The sequence below is a fragment of the Microtus ochrogaster genome, unplaced genomic scaffold (assembly GCF_000317375.1).
Source record: "Microtus ochrogaster isolate Prairie Vole_2 unplaced genomic scaffold, MicOch1.0 UNK94, whole genome shotgun sequence".
NCBI lineage: Eukaryota > Metazoa > Chordata > Mammalia > Rodentia > Cricetidae > Microtus > Microtus ochrogaster.
In genome coordinates, this window is record NW_004949192.1 from 558,193 (window position 1) to 568,235 (window position 10,043).

Genomic DNA, 10,043 nt, shown 5'->3' on the forward strand with positions numbered 1-10,043 from the left:
TTTTTTTTTAATGCTAAGTAGGCATGACTAGGACTAACTCTGTGGCTTTGCCTGTTGTCTCCACACCATCCAACATGGTGGAGGCATGTTCACCACCTTTGTGAGCCATGCTACCTACTCCATCTCCAGAGATGCAGAGGGTTTGTTTTGCCATTAATCCACTTGTAGGACTCTGCTCACAAGCCCCATTTAAATGCTTTATAACAGGATCTCCTGAAAAAGTTTGTGCTGTGCTACCAGCATGAACCAGGAAGCTGGCTCTAAAAGAAGTTATGCCTCTGCTTGTGGCCAGCAAGCCAAGGCTATCTGGAATAAAATGCAACTCCCAAGAATCTGCAGTTGTCTCCTACTTTTTTTTTTCTAGAACCATCTTTTATTGCTTAATTTTTAAAATTTTTTTTAGGTCTTATGTAGACTTATGTCCCAGATGGTGGGTGCCATTACATACCTGGAGACTGTTTCTCATTTACCTGTTAATTTGTGGGACCTAGAAATTATGACACAAATGGGTGTATATTTTTATTCCTCTAACACAATTATTGCTAATCAAATATTTGGTAAGGGTTGTTACTCAATCAAGAGCTGAGCAAGAATGAGAGAAGGACTGATCCTATCATACTTAGCAGAAGTCCTTTCTGACAGTATTATGATATTTTTAGGAGAAGTCACTGAAAGGCCCAAACTCCATGCAGACTCAATTTCTGTATGGGTAAATCAGTGGCCTCTAAAAGAAGAAAAATTTCAAACCTCCCAGTGGTTAGTGCAGGAACAGGTGGGCAGTGGTCACATTACACCCTCCAATTCTTCTATTTTGTAATTTAAAAGAAATTAGGAAAGTGGAAATTAATACAAGACTTAAAGAGTTTAACAAGACCATACAGCCAATGGAATGTTCCAGCCTTTGTGGTCTTTTCCTACAGTCATAACAAAAGATAACTATAAAATTATTTTAGATTTGAAGGATAATTTTTTTGCCATTTTTTGGCACCAAAAGATTGTCAAAGATTTGTAATTAGTATTCAATCAGTTAACTTTAAAGAGCCAATGAGAAATTATCATTGGAGCATCTTGCTTCAGGGTATGGCAAACAGAGATTGCCATAAATTACATTATGCCAGAAATTATGTTATATATGAATCAGTGGCTCAGTCTATATGAAATGTCAGAGATCAATTTCTACAAGTTCATGTTACCCATGATATGGATGATATCTTGCTTCCCTATAAAATGAAGGAATTTTGCTCTAGACATACGGACAACTTTAGCAGAGTAACAAAGACACCTGCCATTCCAGTACTTAGGTCATATGTTACAGCCTAAAGAAATGAAACCTCAGGAATTGACAAATAGAAAAGATAACTTACAGACTCTGCATGATTTTCAGAGATTGTTAGGAAATATTCAATGGCTGAGACCTTATTTAAATTTTGTATGGTAGACTTTATGCCACTAAATAAAATTCTTAAGGGGAGCAGTGACCCAGATTCCACCAGACACCTCACAGACACTGCTAGACATGTTCTGGAGCATGCAGAGCACTGGCAAAATGAGTTCTGTTTCCTAAGATGTAGTGTGGATAAAGGGCCAAATACTCAGTCAGCATTCCTAGGAAGGCTCCTAAGTAAACAGGACTCATTATGGTCTGGAAGTTTGTAAAAGAGGCCCACCAAGAAGCTGTGAATCACCAACCATCACATGATCTTCCTTCTTCCTCAGACTGCAGCATAGTACTAGAGGGTCAAAAAAGATGGGTTTTTGATCCTATTGCACGTACTCGCTTTGTGGGAGCCTAGGCAGTTTGGATGCTCACCTTACTAGACCTGGATAGAGGTGGGGGTTCCTTGGACTTCCCACAGGGCAGGGAACCCTGATTGCTCTTTGGGCTGACAAGGGAGGGGGACTTGATTGGGGGAGGGGGAGAGAAATGGGAGGCAGTGGCGGGGAAAAGACAGAAATCTTTAATAAGTAAGTAAGTAAGTAAATAAATAAATAAATAAATAAAAGAATGCAGTCTCAGTAGTTACACTTCTAACCATCTGTGGTAGCAGGAAGAATATGGTTTCTTTTCATTACTTGGTAACATATACATATACATTTTCTCCTAGAACTTTTGAAAAACATTTGCCTAGTATAACTTTTGTCATTTTTTAATATGAGTTAAATGATAATTAGTAAGTGACATATTAGAGCCATCAAGTTATATCAAATAATTTAGTATTTTTATATGTTTCTGTATGGTTCTATAGAAATTTTTAGATTTAATTTATCATTAAGAAAAAGGGATGACTTATATGGGCATCTGGTTTTCTACTATACCCAATCTCTACATTACTTGTAAATATTGCATTTATCATAATATTAATACATCTTCTCTAGTAATTTTGTTTTTTTAAACATTCTTTTGATGTTACTAATCATATGAAAATGATTTTCTGCTTAACTACCCATATTTTACAACTGCTCACTAGTTGTCCTTAAATATTTTCTCTTTTCCTCCTATGATGTAGACACACGAACTCATCATCCTGCTGAGGATGATCTCAGACTCCGGCACTATGGATTTCCTTCTTTGCCTTCTGAGAAGCTTTTGATGAAGACACAAGCACACACATTACATGGTATTGCAATTAAGGGGCTTTCTGCCTTTTTATTATTCATTTTTTGTCTGTAAAACTCAATTAAATTTTTACATTTCTATTCATTAGCATATTTCCTTACCATATTTTAATCCATACATTTTATGCATGTCTTATTATTCCTGTAGAAAGCACACTCTGTTATTTCCAACTAGTAGTTAATATTTCTTTCTATAGAAAAATCTAGTTCTCATTTTCTCCACTAATTTTCCTGGGGATAATGGTCAGCAAATGTTAACGAAGTGGCATCCACTTGTATCTTTTACAGTCTAACTTTTGGGAAAGTACTAAAACTTTTAAGATTCTACATTTTAGCTTTCATTTAAACTCTTGAAATTTCACAGATGTGGTAGAAGATGACTGGAGGTTTACATAGAATAGACAGCCACCTAATACTGATAACACAAATGAACATGCCAAATGGACAAACCAGAGCCCAGAAGGACCCAACTGTGCACATAGCACTGTATGCTACTGAGGAAATGTGGGAAAGGGAGATGTCATTCTTAGAAAAGGGCACTCAATTTTGTTATCTATTACCAAATGGCCTGCTTTGAAAATATACATACAAGTATTGTTAAGAGAGTTATCAGGTTATATTTAAGAATAAATCTGTATGTGTATACATACATACATCCAACAAGAATTATAAAATATAATGTTGTAACTGTGAAGGAGAAGGTATAGTGGTACATGGAAGGGTTTGAAAGAGGAAGGAGAAGGGAGAAATGTTGTAATTAAATTATACTCTCAAAAATAAATAGAAATGAAATAACCTATTTCATACACACATGCAGACACACACACATGCTGAACACCTATGCCCACCCATTTGTGCGCAAACACATGAATGTCCCCTACAGGCTCACATAAAAAGAGAGCACAGGGTTCTCAAAATTAGCACAAAATAGTGTGACTAGGAATATGGGAGGATTTTTCACTTAGGGTATTGAAGGTGGCTTTGTACAAATATATAATATCTATATAATTATGTTGAGTAAAATATTTTTAAGAAATAAACACCACGGAAACAGTGGTAGAGTTTATATTCTGTATATTACCTACATGCACACATGGATTCACATTCACACCAAACTGCATTTTCATACACACACACATATACAGACACACACAGCACAAAGAAGAGAATTGTCAAGGTTCACATGGATAATGATTGTAGGGATAGGGGATTTTATATTTTGTAATGGAGAATGGATTTTTACAAACACACAATATTTTCACCTTTGATTTGTATGACTTGTTTTAAATAAATGAAGGCACCAGAAAAACCATAGTAGAGTTTATTCTCTGGATGTCACCTACATGAACACATGCTTGCCTTCTCCATGTGAAAACTACTGTGCCTACACACACACACACACACACACACTCACATCCAGAGAGCATACTGCATGAGAGAGATAGTTCAAAATACATATCTAATTTGACATTTTCTTTTTCTAAAACACCTCTTAAATTATTTCTTTACCATCATGGCTGTTTAGGACATTCCTTTATTGCTGGGCATATTGGCTAAGTTGGGCTTGACAACAACATTTATGTCTTTAGTGCAAGGAGCTATTGGTATGACACTCTAATATTCGTGAAGTTTTAATACAGGGTGATGGTTAATGCATTTAATCAAAACACATGGGGTAACTGACAGGCAAAGTTTAGTGTATCAGCACCAATCAGAATGAACCAAAACAAAATGGATGATGTATGGTCAATAGCCAATTTCTAGGTCCAAAAACCCTGATATGTTCATATTCCAGGTGCCACCAGCTAGTTTTGCCTATTGTCAAATGTAGCTAGAGCCCAGGTTAAATGACATTTTATCCTTAAATTTTCCTTTCAATTTTCCTGCTTCTGCTGCAAAAGATAGGGATATGAAAGAGAAACCATATAACTGCTTTGATGGAAAACTCCCAAGTTACAACAGGCTTTTGAATTCTATACCTTGGTTTGAGTTTTCCCTCTCACTCCATTGAATGTGTAAAATCTGTTCTGTTTTTGTTCTGTGTTTTTGTCAATCACAGGAAACCATACAGGGTTTTTGCAAAAATGAGTATTTGATGGGATCATATATTTGTGACAAAAATATTATCATTACAAAATAATAGTAGTAGTTTGTCCACAACTGTGACCAGTTTACTAGAATCCTCACTTCATTTGACATCAAATTATACCAAGAATCAGACAGTGTTTCTCAATTTGAGATGACCTAAATAATAAGTGAATAAATGGACCTTGGATGTATTCATTCTGCCACCATGGTCTTTGCTTATATAATGGAACTTAGTGCATTTTCTCTGTTGTGAATCCATTTTCTGTGAATTAAAGCATTCGCTTTGGAGAGGATGTTTCTTGGACTAGGGGTGTTTCATTCACTTACATCACCGAATAATCTCATGAACTTAAATGTTTTAAAAGCCTTCTTAAAATCAATTATTTATAAACATAGAAATGATTATTGTGGTATTTGGGTTTGATCAGTAGAAATTCTGGCTGTCATGGCAGAGAAAATCTTTTGCTACAGACACCCCAAGTAATTGCCATTGCTCAGTTGCCAGAGGCCAGCCTCAACAAAAATACATTTCTTCCAGAGTGGAGGGCATGAGATTTTGAAAATATAGTAAAGAATCAAAAGCCATGAGTGAAAATAATAAAATGCAGCAACATATAGGATAGTATTAGGAGGGAATTTTTCAGTGAGCACTGAAAATTTGCCCATGTTTTATTTCCAAACAGCTTAATAGACCCCTGATTTCAAAAGGTAGAAGAACAAAAGTACTGCATTAACGTACAAATTGAAAGTCATGAGGTGCCTTCATCAGTCATGCTTTTGACTCATGCTCTAGGACGCTGTAGGCAAACCACTACCTGGGTGGAATCAAAAGTTATTTTCATAAAGGGAACTGAACTTAGTTGGACTCTTGGACTTTTGATTTAGGTAGAAATGAACTACGTCTCTATTTCAAGAGCACGAGGTATGGCAACAAGCCACACCTGTTAATGACAGCGTTGAGAGAGCAGAACTTTGGTTCACGTATAGATGGGACCTTTGCTTGAGTTAGAATCACAATAATCTTGAATAAGCTAAAAAGAATTCCCAAACTCTCTGATTTTTGGCCACTTCATGCCGCCACACTGGGTTGAACATTCTCTTGATATGTGTGCCTGAATTCCATCTGTAACCTTAGTAATCACAGTTATTTACAAAGTAGAATTTAAAAACAATTTTCTTTTGATTTTATGAATTTCATTCCCTGGATGAGTGGACCTGTCTTCCTCTCTCACTAGGGAAAGATAAATAGCAAGAAAGTATGTCAAGGTGTAATTATTTGTATATTTTTGAAAATTGCTTAACTTTGAAATTATAGTATTAGTGTAATAATCTCAGCCACATGAGGCTGATATTTCCAGGTTCTAGGGGTCATGTACGTGCAGAGAAGCCCTTAAGCAGAAGTGCCTAATGCCCCCGCCCCAGGGATGTTAAAGGGCCCTGTGTGATCCACATATGATTCAGTTAAGCTCTTACATGCATGCGTGGATTCATCATCCACATATGACTCAGCTAAGCCCTTGTACGCAAACATAGATTTCATCATCTACTTTTAACTCAGCTAAGCTCTTGTACACATGCATGGATTTCATCATCCATGTTTGACTCAGCTAAGCCCTTGCACGCATGCATGAGCCCTGTCATCTGTGTATGACGTAGCTATGTCAATCCCCTGCGCATGTGTGCTAGGCAGCTTTTAAAAGCTGGATGCTCCATCCTCCTCTCTCTCTTTCTGCACACTGATTTTCCAGGCCCCCTCTCATAATTTCCTAAGTGAGTTTGTTCCATGTTCCATGTTTTCTTCTCACTTGTGCCAGGTGATTTCATTGGTGCTGTGACTTGGGCCCATTGACCAATTCTACCACTTTCATAAAACAATTCCAATATATTACCCAGTCTTATAATCTCACTTTTCATGATACCTATATGATCCTATCTAATAGCCTACTTCCTGGAGAGTGCAGGTGAGTTTTAGAGCAAGCCAGACTACATACAGGTGAGATTTACCAAACACATGCAACATACTACCCGGCAACAGAGGTGTTAGCAGGGACCTCACTGGGATTTTAGCACTTTAGGTGGGATTTTAGCTAGGGCCTGGTTTTTGACTTGCCTCCTGGAAGGTCTCTGCAAAGCTCCCCTCAATCATGTAAACTATAATAAACTCTCAGAGGTCATTCAAGATATGAAGGAAAATCCTTCTGCATTTTTGGAATGCATCACTAAAGCCCTGTTACAATATACTAACTTAGATCCAGAAACCACAGAAGGCAGACTCATGACTCATTTTTTTTCTCAGTGCTACCTTGACATTAAGGATAAACTTAGACATTTAAAGAAAGGCCCTTTGTCCCCACAGACAGATGTCTTAGAGTTGGCTCTTATGGTGTACCATGTGAGAATTGACAAAGCCCAATGGCCCTCATATAAGCCAAGGTGACAGGCTGCTTAATCTGTGCTGTCCATGCTGCTCCCTTGCCCCCAGCTTTGAGAAGCACTAGCCCCATGTTCAAATGTGGTAGAACTGATCACTGGGCCTGAGCATGCCCTAATCCTCATCTTGGTCCCTCAAGACCTTATCCAAGATGCCATAGAGAAGGATATTGGGCAGTCGATTGTCCTCATGCACATAGTGGAATGGAGACATCAAACCCAGAAAATTCCCAAGTTGACCTAGGTCTGGCCATGGACAAGTGAGGCTGCCTGCTCTCCTTTGACCCAACCATAACTGTCATCTGTAACAAGGATTCATGGGTAAACAGCACGGTATCAGGATGGTTCATTACCTTTCTCTTGGACACTGGATCCACATACTCAATACTGAGGGAATTCTGGAGGTCTATCTCTCCTTCTAGTTTCCCTTTTGTTGGGGTAGGAGGGCAGTCTTATCTACCTCAGCAGACCCCATCACTTAACTGTGTTTTAGGGGGTGTTTATTTCATTCATTCATTTTAATCATGCCAAACTGTCTGGTACCTCTTTTGGGACAAGATTTTTAGCAAAAGTAGGAGCTTCCATTTTGCTTGCTCCTTCCATTCACCTTATCTCAGACCCACCAACAGCTCCCCTCATCCCCTTTCTAGCCTCCCAACCTCACAGCTTCAATGTATCTTTTCCTTTACCAGCCTCTCAGGTGAACCCCCAAGTCAGGGACATCCCAAACCCCTCTGTTGCTAAACACCATTCCCCCATTGTTATGTAATTACAATATTCTTCCAAGTATATTACCCAAGCTCAGTACTCCCTCTCTCACTCCAGAGCCTTGGGGGACTTGAGCTTCTTATTGCTGACCTTTTAATAAAAAAGCTACTTTGCACCACCTCTTCTCTTTTTAACACTTGCTGTTAAACATTCTAACAGAACCTATTGCCTGGTTAAAAACCTTGGTCATTAACTCTGCAGTAGTCCCTCTTCATCCAGTAGTGCCTAAGCCTTACACTCTTCTTTCCACTATTTTTCCAGAAACCTCCCACGTCTCAGTTCAAGATCTCAAGGATGCCTTTTTCTCTATTTGTCTCAGCTCTCAACCTCAAAATATCTTTGCTTTCGCCTAGACTGATACTGACACTCACCTCTCCACACAGCTCACCTGGACCATCCTTCCCCAGGGATTCTGGGAGAGCCCACATTTATTTGGTCAGGCTTTAGCTTCTGATCTACTCTCGCTGTCTCTCCCTAAGTCAAAACTCATACAATATGTAGATGATATTTTACTCTGAAGTTCGTCATTGGAGATCAGGAAACTGATACCTCTGCATTTTTAAATTTCCTGTCCAAAATGGGCTATAGTATCTTACCTTCTAAGGCCCAACTGTCCACCTTTCAGGTCATTTATTTGGGATTAACTATTACCCCAACCCCAAAAGCTATTAACCTAGACAGAAAAAAAGCTAATTCAGTCTCTTACAATTCCTTCCACAAAAGAGGAGGTTTTATCATTTCTAGAAATAGCTGGCTTCCTGCATTCCTGGATCCCCCTTTTTTCTTTCCTTGCCAACTTCACATATGAGGCAGCTCTCAGTTCTCTGCATGAGCCCCTCTCCAATCCCATTACTATACCCTTCCAGAAACTCCAGCAAGCCATTATCTTGACCCCAGTTCTTTATCTCCCAGATTTAACTCATCCTTTCTACTACTATGTAACAGAAAAGGAGGGATATGCCCATGGGGTCCTAGGACATCAGCTGGGACCTTCCTTTGCACCTGTAGCATACCTGTAGAAGAAGGTGGACTTCACTACTCAGGGCTGGGCACACTGTATATGTACTTTAGCAGCTGCTGAGCTTTTGATTCATGAGTCAAAGAAACTAACCTTTGGGTCAATCACTACTGTCTTCTCCTACCAAATATGTCCCATCTCTTAACTTACAAAGGTTTATAAACCTTACCTTCTTCTTAAGTTCCTTGCCTCCAGGTTTCACTAGTAGAAGATGCCAAAATCACTTTCTAATGCTGCCCGCCCCTTAGTATCTCAAATCTTTTACCTCAACCTCACATCCCATTCCTGCACAAAACCTTAGAGGATCTGCTGCCCACCCCCACATATACAAGAGGTCAAACAGTCCCAGGCCACTTATACCTGGTACACAGTTGTCAGCTCCTATTTATGTGAAAAAAAGCAAAATGGGTTATGCCATAGTGTCAAATACTGGGGTAGTAGGTTGAGTTAATTTCCCTTACCCATGCCTTCCAGTTAGCAAAGGGACAATCTTTAAATGTTTATACAGACTTCAAATACGCCTTTCATATCCTCCTGTACCACACAGCTATCTGGAAGGAGCATGGGCTTCTTACAACAAAAGAAAAATCCATAACCAACATCAAGTTACATTATGGACTTGTTAAAAGATTCCTATCTCCCCAAAGCTATAGGAATTATTCATTATTGGTATCACCAGACTGACTGTTCCATTATTTCCAAGTGAAATAATCAGGTTGAGCAAGCAGCTAGAACAGCAGCATTCCACATCCCAAACCTACCTCAATCACCTCAGGGGGTTCATATAGTACAGTTCACATTCTGTCAGACACCTCCCGACACCCAGCAAATTCTGTACTACCTACATCAGCTCTTTCATCCTAATAGATAATCTCTGTTTCATTTTGTCAAGGCTCACCTCCAACTCACCCCTAAGGACTTAGAGTTCTTAAAACTATCACTGCCTCTGGTAAAATCTGTCAAAAGTCAGATCCCAAGACCAAACAAATATCATAGCTTCCCTGTTCCCACCCACCAGGCCAGGGGCTCCCTTCCAGGAACTGACTGGCAGCTTGATTTTACTCATATGCCCACAGTCAGAAGAGATAAATATCTCCTGGTTTTGGTAGGCACCATGTCTGGG

General features: G+C 39.0%; 1 long non-coding RNA gene across 3 annotated transcripts in view; it reads left to right on the forward strand.

The window, feature by feature from the left end:
* LOC101981174 overlaps positions 1–10,043 on the forward strand; it is a 274,159-nt gene that overhangs the window by 80,156 nt on the left and 183,960 nt on the right. For 2 of the 3 annotated variants that reach the window (XR_003376705.1, XR_001229499.2), the window contains one exon: positions 2,508–2,618. The exons of the other annotated variant lie outside the window; for it this stretch is intronic. This is a non-coding gene — a long non-coding RNA (uncharacterized LOC101981174). The remainder of the gene's footprint in view (positions 1–2,507; positions 2,619–10,043) is intronic. 3 annotated transcript variants of the gene reach the window in all.